Raw genomic sequence first — 16,748 nt, forward strand, 5'->3', positions numbered from 1 at the left:
TGGCTTGGGGGTAGAAGCTATTAGAAGTTTTTTTGACCTAGACTTGGCCCTCCGGTACCGCTTGCCGTGCGGTAGCAGAGAGAACAGCCTATGACTAGGGTGGCTGGAGTCCTTGGAAATTTATTGGGCCTTCTTCTTACACAGCCTGGTATAGATGTCCTGGATGGCAGGAAGCTTGACCCCAGTGATGTACTGGGCCGTACGCATTACCCTCTGTAGTGCTTTGCTGACGGAGGCCGAGCAGTTGCCATACCAGGCGGTGATGCAACCAGTCAGGATGCTCCTACCACTGTTGTGTCATCGGCAAACTTAATGATGGTGTTGGAGTCGTGCTTGGCCATGCAGTCATGGGTGAACAGGGAGTACAGGAGGGGACAGAGCACGCACCCCTGGGGAGCCCCTGTGTTGAGGATCAGCGTGGCAGATGTGTTGTTATCTACCCTTACCACCTGGTTTGCGGTCCATCAGGAAGTCCAGGATCCAGTTGCAGAGGGAGCTGTTTAGTCCCAGGGTCCTTAGCTTAGTGATGAGTTTTGAGAGCGCTATGGTGTTGAATGCTGAGCTGTAGTCAATGAATATCATTCTCACGTAGGTGTTCCTTTTGTCCAGGTGGGAAAGGGCAGTGTGGAGTGTATTAGAGATTGCATCTGTGGCTCTGTTGGGGCGGTATGCAAATTAGGGTGGGTTTCTGGGATAATTGTGTTGATGTGAGGCATGACCAGCCTCTCAAAGCACTACATGGCTACAGAAATGAGTGCTACGGATCAGTAGTCATTCAGGCAGGTTAACTTGGTGTTCTTGGGCACAGGGACTATGGTTGTCTGCTTGAAACATGTTGTTATTACAGACTCAGTCAGGGACCGGTTGAAAATGACAGTGAAGACACTTGCCAGTTGGTCGGAGCATGCTCAGAGTACACATCCTGGTAAGCCGTCTGGCCCTGCGGCCTTGTGAATGTTGACCTGTTTAAAGATCTTACTCACATCGGCTACGAAGACTGTGATCACACAGTCATCCAGAACAGCTGATGCTCTCATGCATGCTTCAGTGTTGCTTGCCTCGAAGCGAGCATAGAAGTTATTTAGTTCATCTGGTAGACACATGTCACTGGGCAGGTCAAAGCTTTGCGTCCCTTTGTAGTCCATAATAGTTTGCAAGCCCTGCCACATCCGACAAGTGACGGAGCCGGTGTAGTACGATTCAATCTTAGTCCTGTATTGACGCTTTCCCTGTTTGATGGTTCGTCGGAGGGCATATAGCGGGATTTACTATAAGTGTCTGCGTTAAAGTCCCGATCCTTAAAAGCGGCAACTCTGCTCTTTAGCTCAGTGCGGATGTTGTCTGTAATCCATGGCTTCTGGTTGGGGTATGTACGTACGATCACTGTGGGGACGGCGTCATCGATGCACTTATTGATGAAGTCAGTGACTGATGTGGTGTATTCCTCAATGCCATCGGAGGAATTCCGGAACATATTCCAGTCTGTGCTAGCAAAACAGTCCTGTAGCTTAGCATCTGCATCCTCTGAACACTTCCTTGATGAGCGAGTCACTGGAACTTCCTGCTTTCGTTTTTGCTTCTAAACCGGAATGAGGAGGAAGAACTTATGGCCGGAGTTGCCAAATGGAGGGTTTTGTACGCATGTCTGTGTGTGCAATAAAGGAGGTCTAGAGTTTTTCTCTCTCTGTTTGCACATTTAAAATGCTAGTAGAAATTAGGTAAAACTGATTTAAGTTTCCCGGCATTAAAGTCCCAGGCTACTAGGAGCGTCGCCTCTGGATGCGCATTTTCCTGTTTGCTTATGGCCCTATACAGCTCGTTGAGTGTTGTCTTATTGCCAGCATCGGTTTGTTGTGGTAAATAGACAGCTATGAAAAATATAAATGAAAACTCATAAGTTACCAACAACGCAAAAAAAACAAACAAAATATCACAGTTGGTTAAAATGCACATAAAACTGCAGCCATCCCCTCTGGCGCCATTCCATTACTCCCTCACATCAGGATAATTGCAGTAGAGTTGACCAAAAGTAAAATAGCCAAAATTGTTATTTTGGTCATGCAAAGGAATTAATTTGTTTGTACTAAAAAGTTTACAACTTACAAGCTCAGAGCTCCTTATGAACTAACCACAGGATCGTTGTGGAAAGAAGATACTTTCGGGAAAAGGAAGAATGAATCTCTCACTTACCTGATATTAGGACTAATCCCTCTTCTTCTGCTTAGGCCTGTATCCTCCAAAATTCATAACCTCCTGACCCACTGCAATGTGACCCTGTGAACCTTACTTCAACATCTCTCTCTTTCTCAAGTTCAATGGCTTAACCAGGGAAAATTGAACTTGAAGGTACATACAGGAGCGGACTGTGAGGCCCCCTCCCCCCCCGCACACACACTAACACACGCGTACTCACGCATGCACACACGGACACACAGACAGCTGCACACCCACACACCCTCCCCACCCCGCGTTTAAACACACAGAGGATGCAAGGACGAGTTTGATGCTGCTGCTGGTTTAATTTTTGAGTTCTAATGAATTATGCCGCTGTCATCGACTGGAGCAGAGGAAGGATGTGCGGATGTGAGGCGGGCAGTGCTACATGGCTGCCTCTCTCCCTGTGTTTAAAAATGATTGATTAAGCTGACACCAGCTCAGGGGTGCACCACCGCTCTATTTTCCTCCCTCATTATGTAAGGCAATATTTCAAATCAGGAGAGCACAGGAGGAAGACACTAGAGACACAAGGTAGGACACCCTTCAGAGAAAGTTTATCAGACAATAGAATAGCCTCTGAGACTGATGGACTTTTCAGCATGTCTTGGGAGTGCTTGTTATTGTCAGAGGGTACTTACTGACTGACTTACTGACATACTTACTTAGGCCCATCGCCCCATCAACAACGCCTCTCCAGCAAACTCAACTTTGGGCAGTTTTCTCCTTCCAAGAGTAGCCAATCTTTCTATGCCCTGGTGTAAAACAACATTTTTGGTAATGTCCTTGTGTTTTTATTTCAACGTATTGATCAAGTGAAGGTGTAAAGATTCAACCAATGGTTCAAGAGATTAAAACCAAAATCAAAAATAGAATATACTGTCCAATGTATAGTATGTGAGTAGTGGGAACAAATAGCAATACATTTGAAAATTTGATTTTTCAATACGGATGTTTTCTCCAGTGGACATCATGACATCTCTTTGTTGCTTTACAAATCGGAAATCAGAATGGTTCCCCTCCAAACACAGATGCACTACAAATTATTTTCCTCTTGATGATGTGCTGCAGTGTGGAGTGCCAGACCATAATGAAAGAGCTATATTAATGATGTTTCACTTATTCATGTGTAGGAAATGAAGAGGCACGGCAATGGATTGAAACAGTTGACAGAATAAAGACCCAACGTTGGGGTAATGATTGTATTTATGATGTCATTCTGACAGATCGTGGTATCAGGAGAGAAGCACAGTGACTCGTTTGTGACAGTTCAAAGTGTTAAATGATGTGATATATGGTGGAGTACTCTGGCACGGGGCACGTACACTTAGACATTCAGTACCGAACTGAATGAATGTGTTACGTCTCCTGGGTGCAAAGACCTCACGTAGTTCTGCCACCTCCAACTTTACGGGAGACAGCTATGCAGTCAAAGGTTTGTGAATTTTAACATGAACATGTTATACACACGATAGTGTTTCAGTTTAACTGAGATATGTTAAGGATGATGTATAGACTATCATGGTTAAATGTACCTGGAACTTTGTGTCTCACTCCATTGAATGAAACAATGCTACTGAACAGCACCACCTAGCAGCAACCTAACAATAGCAAATCCCTGAATTTACTATAAATAAAGGTTTAGATTTCCTTGTATAAGTGCTGCTGTACAGGCAGCTGTGCATTCCTAAGTGGGCTTATGTATGTTATTGAAGGGAAATATGTTTTTTCAAGATGACATCTAGATGACAGAAAAATGTAATTTATATTCTACTTTAAAGGACTACTGTAGCTGCTGGTAGTAATTAGTATTTCCAACCCATACAACCCATAATTACTTTCTATACAAACACAGATATGCAAAGTAAATTGCTCTACATTACATAGTCAATGTGTCTCTACAACTGAGAAAATATCCTAAAGACACGACAAACTACAAAGAAAAACACATTTTCTGGTCATAAATCCGCTTTGTGTGAGGACAACATAATTGTCAGGTTACGGCCAACTATTTTCTGTCAGAGTTAGAATTGACTCATGGCATGTGTGTAGAGTTCATATGACTAGGGACCGGAGTGATTTTCTCAGTTAAAATCAGGAGGTGAAAAATTGCGTGGTTATTTGTACCTGACAGAAGTTAAGAGCTTCTCCCTGGGGCCCGCTTGCTCCCTGCTGACCGCAAGGCTGCCGTCTCCTCTCCTCTCCTCCAGCATCAGCTCACCTTGTGAGAGTACACTTCACTTCCCCACTGGCTGCTGGGATGGCCTGCTATCCGCTAACTCTACTCTGCTCTACTCTGGCTCTGGAGCTTAGCTATCCTCATGGGTTGTTGCTGTCCATATGGGTTGTTGCTGTCCATATGGGTTGTTGCTGTCCATGTGGGTTGTTGCTGTCCATATGGGTTGTTGCTGTCCATATGGGTTGTTGCTGTCCAAATGGGTTGTTTCTGTCCATATGGGTTGTTGCTGTCCATATGGGTTGTTGCTGTCCAAATGGGTTGTTTCTGTCCATATGGGTTGTTGCTGTCCATATGGGTTGTTGCTGTCCATATGGGTTGTTGCTGTCCATATGGGTTGTTTCTGTCCATATGGGTTGTTGCTGTCCATATGGATTGTTTCTGTCCATATGGGTTGTTGCTGTCCATATGCGTTGTTGCTGTCCATATGGGTTGTTTCTGTCCTTATGGGTTGTTTCTGTCCATATGGGTTGTTGCTGTCCATATGGGTTGTTTCTGTCCTTATGGGTTGTTGCTGTCCATATGGGTTGTTGCTGTCCATATGGGTTGTTGCTGTCCATATGGGTTGTTTCTGTCCTTATGGGTTGTTGCTGTCCTAATGGTTAGTTACTGTCCTATGGGGGTATACGTGCGTGTGCCAATGACAGTAATAGCAGTGGTGGGAAAAGTACCCAATTGTCATTGTCAAATTAAAGATACCTTAATAGGAAACGACTCAAGTAAAACTGAAAGTCACCCAGTAAAATACTACTTGAGTAAAATATTAAAAGTATTTGGTTTTAAATATAGTTAAGAATCAAATGTTCATGTAATTGCTCAAATATGTTTTATATTTTTTATTTAACCTTTATTTAACTAGGCTAGTCAGATAAAGAATAAATTCTTATTTACAATGACGGTCTAGGAACAGTGGGTTAACTGCCTTGTTCAGGGGCAGAATGACAGATTTTTACCTTGTCAATCTAGCAACCTTTAGGTCACTGGCCCAATGCTCTAACCACTAGGCGACCTGCTGCACCAAATATACTTACGTATTAAAAGTAAAAGTATAAATAATACAAAAAAATCCTTATATAGATCAAACATATAGATCAAACAAGACGGCACCATGTTTTAAAAAATATAGTCAGGGGCACACTCCAACACTCAGACATCATTTACAAACAAAGCATTTGTTTTTAGTGAGTCCACCAGATCAGAGGCAGTAGGGACGACCAGGGATGTTCTCTTAATACTGTAAGTGCGCAAATTGGACAATATTCCTGTCCTGCTAACCATTCAATATGTAATGAGTACTTTTGGGTGTCAGGGAAAATGTATGGAGTAAAAAGTACATAATTTTCTTTAGGAATGTAGTGGAGTACAAGTAAAAGTAGTCAAAAATACAAATAGTAAAGTAAAGTACAGATACTCAAAAAAACACTACTTAAGTGGTACTTTCAAGTATTTTTACTTAAGTACTTTACACCACTGCCTCTGGATGATAACGGGGTGAACAGGCCATGGCTCGGGTGGCTAAGGCTTTTGATGATCTTCTTGACCTTTGTGTGACACCGGGTACTGTAGATGTCCTGAAGGGCAGGGAGCGTAATGAAAGGAAAGAAAGGCAGCACTGCTCTCAGATCAGCTTTCTAAATTAAAATGTTACCTTAACTACAGAGTTAACATTTCACAATACTGATGAAGGATCAGCTCCTAGAGAGATTTGACCCCTATGGCTGCCAGTATTGAGGCAGCTTATTCTAATGCTACCCAATACTAATGCACTAAATCACAGATTTGACACATCACTGTGCACATGTTGTTACTCATCATGAAATATACTGAGGCAAAAATTACAGACTCTAGCCCGCAATTAGCAAAATAGAAAAAAATAATGAAAATTACATTTATATAAATATTCTTTAAATATATAAGCCTATGTAGCCTGTAGTATACTGGAGTCATCTCAGCTTTAATTTGAAACAAGTTCAAAGACATTCTGAACTTCATATTTGTAGTGAACTTTGATCTGAAGTTATCGGCTGTCACAGAGAGACAGATAAACATCTTGATTCTAATTTTAGCAGAGATCTTATGTGTTTAAAGTGACACAGAAGGGCAAAAAAATGATCTAACGACGCACTTAGCTGTTCTACAAGTGGTCTGAGGGAGTCGGTAAATAATAAGCATTTTGAAGTGCTGCTCTACTAACGATGGTTTTGGGAAACAGCTAAAAAATGTAACGATGCTCCTACGAAGGTTCTAATGATGAACTTAGCCTTGAGATGCTTTTGGGAAATCGGGCCCTGCTCCATATGTCTCCTGATTACACTAATGACCCAGAGAATCCGCTTCACCATAAATATTTTCATCATTTGAGGATCACTGGGAGAACATTTAATCCCCATTTTGTTTTCCATGATACAGTCTTTGATGTAAGACACTGGAATGGGGGAGCACAAAATGTAATGTCATAAAATTTTACATTCATGCAATAAATTAGGAAAAGGAGAAGTCCTTACATTTCTGATAGTGTATACTGTATATGACTGTGTGCAATTACCTCACCACATATACCAGTTTGGTAATCTTACTTGTGTAACCTTTATTTAACTAGGCAAGTCAGTTAAAGAACAAATTGTTATTTACAATGACAGCCTTATATACTATATACTACTTATATACTAGAGAAGGTAGGTTTGGCTTTATCATTCATTTTATTTCAGCGTCTTTTAACGGTCATGAAGCAAAAGCCGCTGGTATGCATAGCAGCTTTGTTCACAAAGTAAAAAGCACATTGCTCAGCTGCCCATACATACACAACAACTTCTGATGAAAGACCGCAGCATACTGCCTGCACAATGCTGTCTGACAAATCCAGCCCATCAGACATTACCGTGAGGTCTCTGATGTTGGGGGGTTGCTAATTTAGCCTTTAGCTCCATGGTACCGTAAATCACAACACTCACGAAGACAAATGTCAGAACACATGTTGCCAGACTGTCTTTGAGCATACAGTAGGAATCCTTTAATTGGGTGTGCAGGGACTGGGTCCAATCCCCAGCAACCACTCTTCTTCTTCTTCTTCTTCTTCTCTCTCTCTCTCTGTTCACAAAAGGCTGAGAAATGAAAAAGACAGCATCAACCGATCCCTACTTTGTGCCATTATAGAACAGACACACTGGGGGTAAAGAGGTGTGATGGTGAACTTCAAGGAGAGCTTTATATAACGTATTTTTTGTCTCCATGACTTATGTTTATTTGACTTCTCCTTCCACCCCTGGTGTCTGATTGACACTGCTTCCTGTCATAATAACTATTTTTTTTATCAAACCTGCTCATATGGAATCCACTGATCGCTTCTGGATATATTTGTCTGAGTTCAGGAAAATGTGAAACGAGTCAAAAAGCTCTCCAGTGTCTGAGCAGACAGTAGCATCTTATCAGAACTCTGATTCCAACCCTTCCCCCTTGCCTGCTCTCACATACTCTGAACTTCAGCACAGGGAATAGCGATCTTAAAGAGTAAAAGGCCTAAACACAAAAAAAATTCTCACAAGTATTCCACACTGTTGATCCACGGGGCTACAGAGGAAGGTTTCAATGTCCACATTCAGATAAAACAGTCTCATTTCTTGACATACAGTAAGTTGTGACTTGGTACCTAATTTTGTAGTCAATTTGTATGTCCATTACAGCCGGATTCTGGATCATTTTGCGAATAACATCCATGAAGCTCATATTTACAGCATAGAAAAACCATAAACACCTGTGTAGTTCAAATACTGTGCCTTTGTTTCCTCAGAGAGCTTCTGACCTGTGATTCACCTCTCAGTTAGTTTAGCCCAAATCAGGCGTGGAGTAGCAGACAGTGGGGAGCAGTGGGCCCTGAGCTGTACACTACAGCCCTACTACAATAATGAGCTGAACTGTACACACCTTGAGAAAGAGGACCTGGACCCAATTCAATATCTCAGCCTAATGTCTGTCCCCTGTCTAGCACACAGAAATTTATTTCTGCTCCCTTCAGCAATTACTTAAGTGTGTTCCTTCTGTCCACAAATCAAATCAAATTATATTTGTCACATGCTTCGTAAAACAGAAGTTGTAGACTAACAGTGAAATGCTTACATACGAAATGCATACTTAATTAATGCAGTAAGTCAACACTGAAAGACCTTTGCAGTAGTTATGATATTTCCAACCAGATATTACCTAATTACACAAGTAAATTATGATGTACTGTACTATGCTACAATAGCAGATACAACAGAAATACAGCATTATTTAAGATAACTTTACCCTATTAGACCAATAAGTCTAATTTAACAAATTAAAGTATTAACTGTAGGGCATCCATGGAGGAAATATAACTGTACTTTCTCTTGTGGTTATACTTGTCGAAGCCAATCATAGTCAAATAATATTGAACATACTAAACAAACATTTCTTGTAGAACATATTTTTTTAAGGTGTTTGGGAGCCTTGAAAGGAACTTGCTTCGGTTTCAAACCGACCAAAAATAGAGACCATGTAAACAAATAATTTCAGAAAAACAAAAGCTGAAGCCAGTTTCCCCCAAGATTCTCTAAAGCTGGAATTGTTCACAGTTATGTTTGTCTTCGACATCAAAACAAGTCCCTTTTTTCTCTGTGTTTTTATTTCTCCCAGCCAGACCCCATGGTGAGCAGTAGGAACCTTTTATTGATCAACACAAAGTCCCAAATAAATGAGCGGAGAATGAGAGCTATGCTCCAGGGAGTTCAGGGGAACCTAGGCTCTATGGGCTCCCATCAATTTGAATCACTCCCCTAATGAAGAGGCTCCTCTCTGCTGGGCATCCATAACTCACCGTGGCAGAGCTACCTCTACCTCCACTGGTTCATTTCAATCATTTTTAAACAGACCCCTCCTCTTCTCTAGTCTAATGCCCTTTTCAAAATAAACAATGCGTTAACTAATGGATTCGAGTAATTATTATAGATATGAATAGAACAATTCTTAGTTGGACAAAGGGAGTGTAAGCAGGACATATAGGGTTCATCAAGATGGCTCTCTGATATTTGTGCATCCATATTTATTTTTGTCAAGAGTCTAGTGTGTTATGGTTTAACAATAATATTACAGTGTGTGCATTATTGTATCAAGTTTCTTCAAGTACTGCAAAATAACATAGTCATTCCGAATAGAAATGGTTGTTCTTAAATGTATCCCCAATGCCATGCCCTACCAACTGACCATTAAGAGTGGCTCATTAGAAAATATTTGAGCAAGGAGCAACAACTTTATTGGAAAAACAGTCATTGGTTCTACAAATTTATATATATATTTTCTTAGACTAGAATCACATTTTAAGTGGGTGCTGTGTGACTGAAATTAAATTGGCTCATAATACAATCAGTGAACATAATGAAATAATTGTTAATGATTCATCTGTTTAACAATTATAGCACACAGTATTTGATTTGAGTGGCCGTTGTTGTTGTTTAGTGGACAAAGGGAGTGTAAGGAACGCTATGTGTCACGAGTTCAGTAAATTGTGTTATGACATTTCCTATTGTCACACAATCTGATGGTCTGATACAACCACGGAAAATTGAAAATGTATTTTTTTCCCAATATATCAACAAATCTAACTTTCAGAAGTCAACTAATCTAACTAGAAATCTGGGCCTTCCTGGGGAGGTACTTTAAACAGCATGAGGGTGTGTAACCTCGTTCTCTACTCACCCTCCAAGTATGGTAGAAGTTATTGAAACTTCAGAACTCTGAACTAGTGTATCACACACACTCATATTTTACTTCTAGTGACGTCCAAAATCTTTCTCCAGCATCTGCTCCTCTCACTGTGTGTAAGGGGGAAAATCCATCACCCTCCCCCAGGGTTTGCATAAGCCTCTCAGAGTGGTGGGGTGGGGCTGTTGGGCTATTTGTTGCCACGTCCTGGGATTTGCCCTGTCTTCTCATATTTGATATGTGAATTTGATACGTTTTCACCATCATTGTAAAGCCCTAGTTATTTTGTAACTGAAAAACAAAGTCATTTCTGAAGATGATTAGTTATTTAATGTGATTAGTGATTCATTTATGTCTGTCCCTCGTTTTAAGGTCAACCCTGTTACGTGAACTGAACTCTTGTTTTAATATTGTGAAATTCATTATTTATTTATTTATTTTTTTTTCAAAAGAAACATTGAACATCTAATAGTCAAATCACAGTGTAAAAGCAGGTGAGCTGGTTCTACTGTTTTTAGACATGTTCTGGTGTTTTGGGGTGAAAAACTGTCGGGCTCGAGCATAATACGTCAACCCTGTTACCCATAGATAGACAGGCTAGGCATGTTTTAACAATTCATATTTTTTGGTTAAGCTTATATTTCATTGCCACTCCCTGTTGCACACAACAAGTTTTCCACAACAGGATTCATGGATGATTTAAGATGAAATTGTCAACCTTGTTACTTTATTTAGCATGCAATAGGCACTAACTATAGTATTTAAAAAAAAAAAAAACTCTTGAGATGGGGAAACATGTTTTTTTATGAAGTTGAACATATGCTCATTATGACAAAGTTTCTTTAGACCAAGTTACTCTTCTCAAAAGGTACTGAATTGGTGGAATGACCCAAAGACGTACAGGTATACGCCAGCTAACCTGCACCTCCCAAAACCCTTTCCATCTGTTCTGTCCACTGCTGCATTTCCCTTTTCAATCCAAAACATCCCCTGTTGTGTGGATCTTTTTTTAAAACTTGAATAAAAAACACACACTTGACTGGCGTACACTGGGGATCCTCTTCTCTCAACTGGAACACATTATGTTCAGTGTGATTAACAGCTTGCTCAGAGGCCCTATGGTGAACATTGATGTTTGATCTTTCATTTGTGGTCTCACACATGGGGCGCTCTTTGTATGTGTTGCTTTAGCCCATAGGCACAGTGTGCTCTGTGTGCAGGCCAGTCAGGGGGCACTGGGCCAAATGGACAGAGAGAGACAGAGCTCTCATCTCTACAGCTGGGCTGACCCTCTCATACAGTCACATACGAGGAGTGTGTGACCGGAGCCAGCACAGCTGTTTAGACACAGGGCCCAAGAGGATGGGAGACAGGGAGCGGAATGACGGGAGGGGGAACCTGCTCAACAGGCAATCGGGCAAAGCTGTTCTGCGTGCTGCAGTTGTTGTCAGATTCATCCACAATTTGAGTTTCGAACATTTCCTTCCATGCAAGTTCACGTCAAGGCTTGAATTTTATTTTATTTATTTTTTATTTCACCTTTATTTAAACAGGCTAGTTGAGAACAAGTTCTCATTTACAACTGCAACCTGGCCAAGATAAAGCACAGAGGTTCGACACATACAACAACACAGAGTTGCACATGGAATAAACAAACATACAGTCAATAATACAGTAGAAAAAAATAAAAGTCTATATACAGCGAGTGCAAATGAGGTTAGATAAGGGAGGTAAGGCAATAAATAGGCCAAGGTAACAAAGTAATTACAATATAGCAATTAAACACTGTAATGATAGATGTGCAGAAGATGAATGTGCATGTAGAGATACTGGGGTGCAAAGGAGCAAGATAAATAAATAAATACAGTATGGGGATGAGGTAGTTGGATGGGCTGTTTACAGATGGGCTATGTACAGGTGCATAAAGCTAGCTTCAGTGATTTTTGCAGTTTGTTCCAGTCATTGGCAGCAGAGAACTGGAAGGAAAGGTGGACGAAGGAGAAATTGGCTTTGGGGGTGACCAGTGAGATATACCTGCTGGAGCGCGTGCTACGGGTGGGTACTGCTATGGTGACCAGTGAGCTGAGATAAGAATGCAAAATAACTTTTGGTAACTAGTAGTCACCATTAAATACACTTTGCTCAGGTATGCTACCATATCTGTGCTTGACCAATTCTACTCTCTTGATATTCTGTTAAAAGTTACCCCAAAAGCCAAGGAAAAGATAATGACTGCAGGTATAACTGATGAATGAATTCTTACACCAGAACTCCCCCTGTTAAGTGTGTTCCTTATTATCGATCAAACTGAGTGAAAGTCACCTTGATGTAATTTTGGCAATCAATCATTTCCAAACCACTCTTAGTCGTGGTTGGCAGTGCCATTAGCATGTTTGGGGAAGGAAAGTGTACAGGGTCTATAGTGATTAACACGATGAAGTACCTTGTTTACCTACCCTACCCTCTATTGTCTATAGTTTCAGTTTTATTCGCTCATTTCCCATGGATGGTTAATCCCTGATAATATTCTCATGGATTGGTTTCTCAATCTTTCTCTCTCTCTCGTGCATCATCAGAGAGAGTGAGACACGCTCAGACTCTCTGTCAGTCACTCAGTTAGTACAGGAGATAAAAAAAAAACTGAAAGGTGGTGCCCGAAAAAGTTAGAGACAAAAAAAAGGGGCGCTTGAGGCCGACGCTGCTAAATGTGTGAAATTAACAATTTATTTACTAAAAGTTCTGGTTCTGCTGGTCCGAGTGCTGGTGTCTGTGTCTGTGAGAAATGACAGATCAACTGCTGCCACCACTGCAGCAGAGGACAGTGATGCTGCAGTCGAGGTATGAAGAAAACAGAGAAAGACACACTGCACTGACACAGATCATGTAGCCCAGTAAGCCTACTGCTGCCAGTTATGCCTAATATTTTGGCTGTATGTTGTATGAAATAGTAGGTTAATTAACACTTAGGCATAATTATGGAAAGGGGGATTCGGGGGAACAGATATGACAGGCACTAACTTGCAATAGCCTAAAAAGTAGTTAGATTGCTTTTATAAAACATACGTAAGCCAATAGCCATCTATTAGACATTAAATACAGTGCTACTGCTTTTTGTTAAAAACAAGTCAATGAAAGACTGAATGAATGCAGAATAATTGCTAAATAATCCTCTGTTAAAGGTCAATTCGTGGACTGTCTGTGTATTTTAATTGTTTTATCAATGTTTATTTGCTTCTGAATCTCAGTCCCTTCAGCCAGCAAGTGGCTCTTAGTTCTTGTGCTGTAGTAACAGTGACTCTGGTGTCGGATTACATTACATAGCCACCGCCACTCGAGGCTGACCGGCCTCGCCTATTTCCCAAAAAGGCCCATCAATTCTTGGCCAGAAAGATACGCATACGAGGCACTGTCAGATAAAGCACAAAGCTGGAAATCTTTCCACATCCACATAAACTAGTCGTTCTATGACGAAGAAGAAGAAGGTTTTAAATTGCATTCAATAGAAGAAAACAGAGAGAGAGGGAGAGAGAGAGAGAGACTGACAGTTCCTTAGTGTAGCCATTGGCTGGATTATACGGCCAAAACATTAAGGAACTCTCTCTCTCCTTCTCTCTCTCTCTGTTTTCTTCTATTGAACTATATTTAGCCTAATATTTAAACACTTAACTAAGTGGGCTAGGGAAACACATGACCGGCACTAATTTGAAATGTGTACTTAAGCTTTTATAAGGTATTATATGAGCCAATGGTCATCTATAAGGCATTTATCTGCTGATTCTCCTCTTTGTCTAACATATGTGTTTATTCAATAACTAGGATAGTTAACACTTTTTTATAAGGATCCATAATAAACCCTTTTTGAGGCATTTATAAATGGTGTGTTCATTAATCATTACTCACACATTAATAAACCATGTACTAATCATAAGTCAAGTATTTTTGCAGTCCCTAATCTAAAGTGAGTGTTATTTATACTTAATAAATTCTTTATAAACGTGTGACCAGTGCAATTTAGGAAGATTTGTGTCACGCCTTGATCTGTTTCACCTGTCCTTGTGCTTGTCTCCACCCCCCTCCAGGTGTCACCCATCTTACCCATTATCCCCTGGGTACTTATACCTGTGTTTTGTGTCTGTCTGTGCCAGTTCGTTTTGTTCGTTTAAACCTACCAGTGTTTTACCTTGCTCTTGTCTTTGCTTTAGTCCCTGTTTTCTAGTTTCCCGGTATTGACCTTTTCTGCCTGCCCTGACGCTGAGCCTGCCTGTCGTCCTGTACCTTTGCCTCTACTCTGGATTACCGACCTCTGCCCGACCTGACCCTGAGCCTGCCTGCCGTCCTGTACCTTTGCCTCTACTCTGGATTACCGACCTCTGCCCGACCTGACCCTGAGCCTGCCTGCCGTCCTGTACCTTTGCCTCTACTCTGGATTACCGACCTCTGCCCGACCTGACCCTGAGCCTGCCTGCCGTCCTGTACCTTTGCCTCTAATCTGGATTACCGACCTCTGCCTGACCTGACCCTGAGCCCGCCTGCTGTTCCGCTGCCTTACACCCTCTCTGGATCATTGACCTCTGCCTGCCTTGACCTGTCGTTTGCCTGCCCCGGTTTAAATAATACACTTTTGTTTCTTCAACACTGTCTGCACCTGGGTCTTACCTTCAAACGTGATAATATGCAGATCCTTAAAAACGTGGGCTAATAAAGAATACTTCTAAAGAACCGGAAGGCCCGCACACTGTTTCTACAGGATGGCCAATACAGTCGGATACACAGGATCTGTAGTACACAGAGTGACTATGACAAACAAGTGCACTGTCTGGATGAGCTCTTCAGACATCAAGGTTACCCAGTGGAATGGCTGCATGATGCACAGGACAGTTACAAAAATATGACCCAGGATGAGAGCCTCAGCACTCCTCACTTGGCAAACAGTTTGACTGTATCATTAAAAAACACTGGCACATCTTGAGCACTGACCCACAACTGGAAAGTACTTTTAAAGAACACCCTGGGTAGTCTTCAGATACGCCAGTAACATCGGCAAATGGTGGCGAGGTCTGATATTCCACCAATGCCACATAGCACCTTCCTAGACAATGTGCCGGACTGTAATTACAGATTACAGACGAACAAATGCACAATGTTCAATCACCCCATCACGGGCATGGCCATTAAGATTAAGAGTAGCATTACATGTTCTACAAAAAATATGGTAAATGTAGGAAAAAATTAAACAAGCTCTGTAAACAAGGATGGCAGAACACAGGAGTAATATCAGGACACTTGACCAGAGAAACCCTGTGGCTGCGCAATTCATGAAGGCTCGTCACAAAATTAGCTCTCTTCGATACATTGGTATTGAACATGTTCAGGCTCCTAGGAGGGGGGAGATACTGATAACCTCTTACTGAGAAGAGAATTGTATTGGATTCACTGTTTCTCCACCATGTCCCCTAAAAGGTCTGAACCAAGAGCTTGATTTTAGACCATTTCTTACATGGATAGGTTACGTTGATTTGTCTTGCCATCCAGGTCTCCACTTGGTCATTTTGTTTTGAAATAGGTCACTAATTATATTTATGGCCACCACGCGCGCAGTGGTCATATGGGAAGCTATTCCAACAGTTTCCAATGTAATCTTTTTTTTTTTTTTTTTTTTTTTTACTGTTGCCTAGGTTTTAACTTGGACTGACTTGTATATAATTTAACTTATACTGTATGTATATAATCCTTTATGACTATATCTGCCTGTGTGATTAATTAAAGTTAATTGAATTGTTTCCACACCCACCATGCTTATGTGCGTAATGGTCATGTGAGGGGAACAGTGTAATTTCTCGCAAAAAGATGGGCATGCCATTGGCAGACATTCCTGCAGTACCTGGTAAAATAATAAGCACACAACACAGGATGTTTAAGGAAATATATATATACATGTGTGAATTTAATAGCTCACTAACATTTACAAATGTGGGAGTAATGATTAATCATGGTGAGCAAATGGTTTGTAAATGCCTTATAAAGGGTTTATTATGGACCCTTAAAATACAATTTTACCTACCCTAGGAGGTTTCTGGGCACAGCACATGCAGTGTGGTTCCCTGGTCTTCTGGTTCCAGTGATCCTGTGCACGTGCGATGATGTGGGCTGATATGGCAAAACATACAGGGCTGAATCTCTGTCCCACTCCGCCCCTGTGTGTGTGTGTTTTAAGCCTTCTCTGCTCAAACCAGTTTTTCCATAATAGGGAAATCTACCATGGAAAACGTGTCAAGATTGAAAATCTAAGAAGCTCAGAGATTGCCTAAGCTTTCTTCACTAAATCCTGTAGCTAACAATAACCAAAGTTCAGGAAGCGGACATCACTTATTCGACATCGGAAATCTTTTCTTAAAATCCCACACCTAATTCATGTATCTTGGAATTCATTGTCTGTACCACTTTAGTTGCTCAAAAGTATGTCTGTACCACATTTGTGGCTCAAAAAGTATCTCCACATATAAGCAAAAATATATTATGTCCCTCACTAATTCTGAATATGCACCATTCGTCTCTACATCAGTACAGTACAGCAGGGTTT

Source organism: Oncorhynchus mykiss, chromosome 1, assembly GCF_013265735.2.
Source record: "Oncorhynchus mykiss isolate Arlee chromosome 1, USDA_OmykA_1.1, whole genome shotgun sequence".
NCBI lineage: Eukaryota > Metazoa > Chordata > Actinopteri > Salmoniformes > Salmonidae > Oncorhynchus > Oncorhynchus mykiss.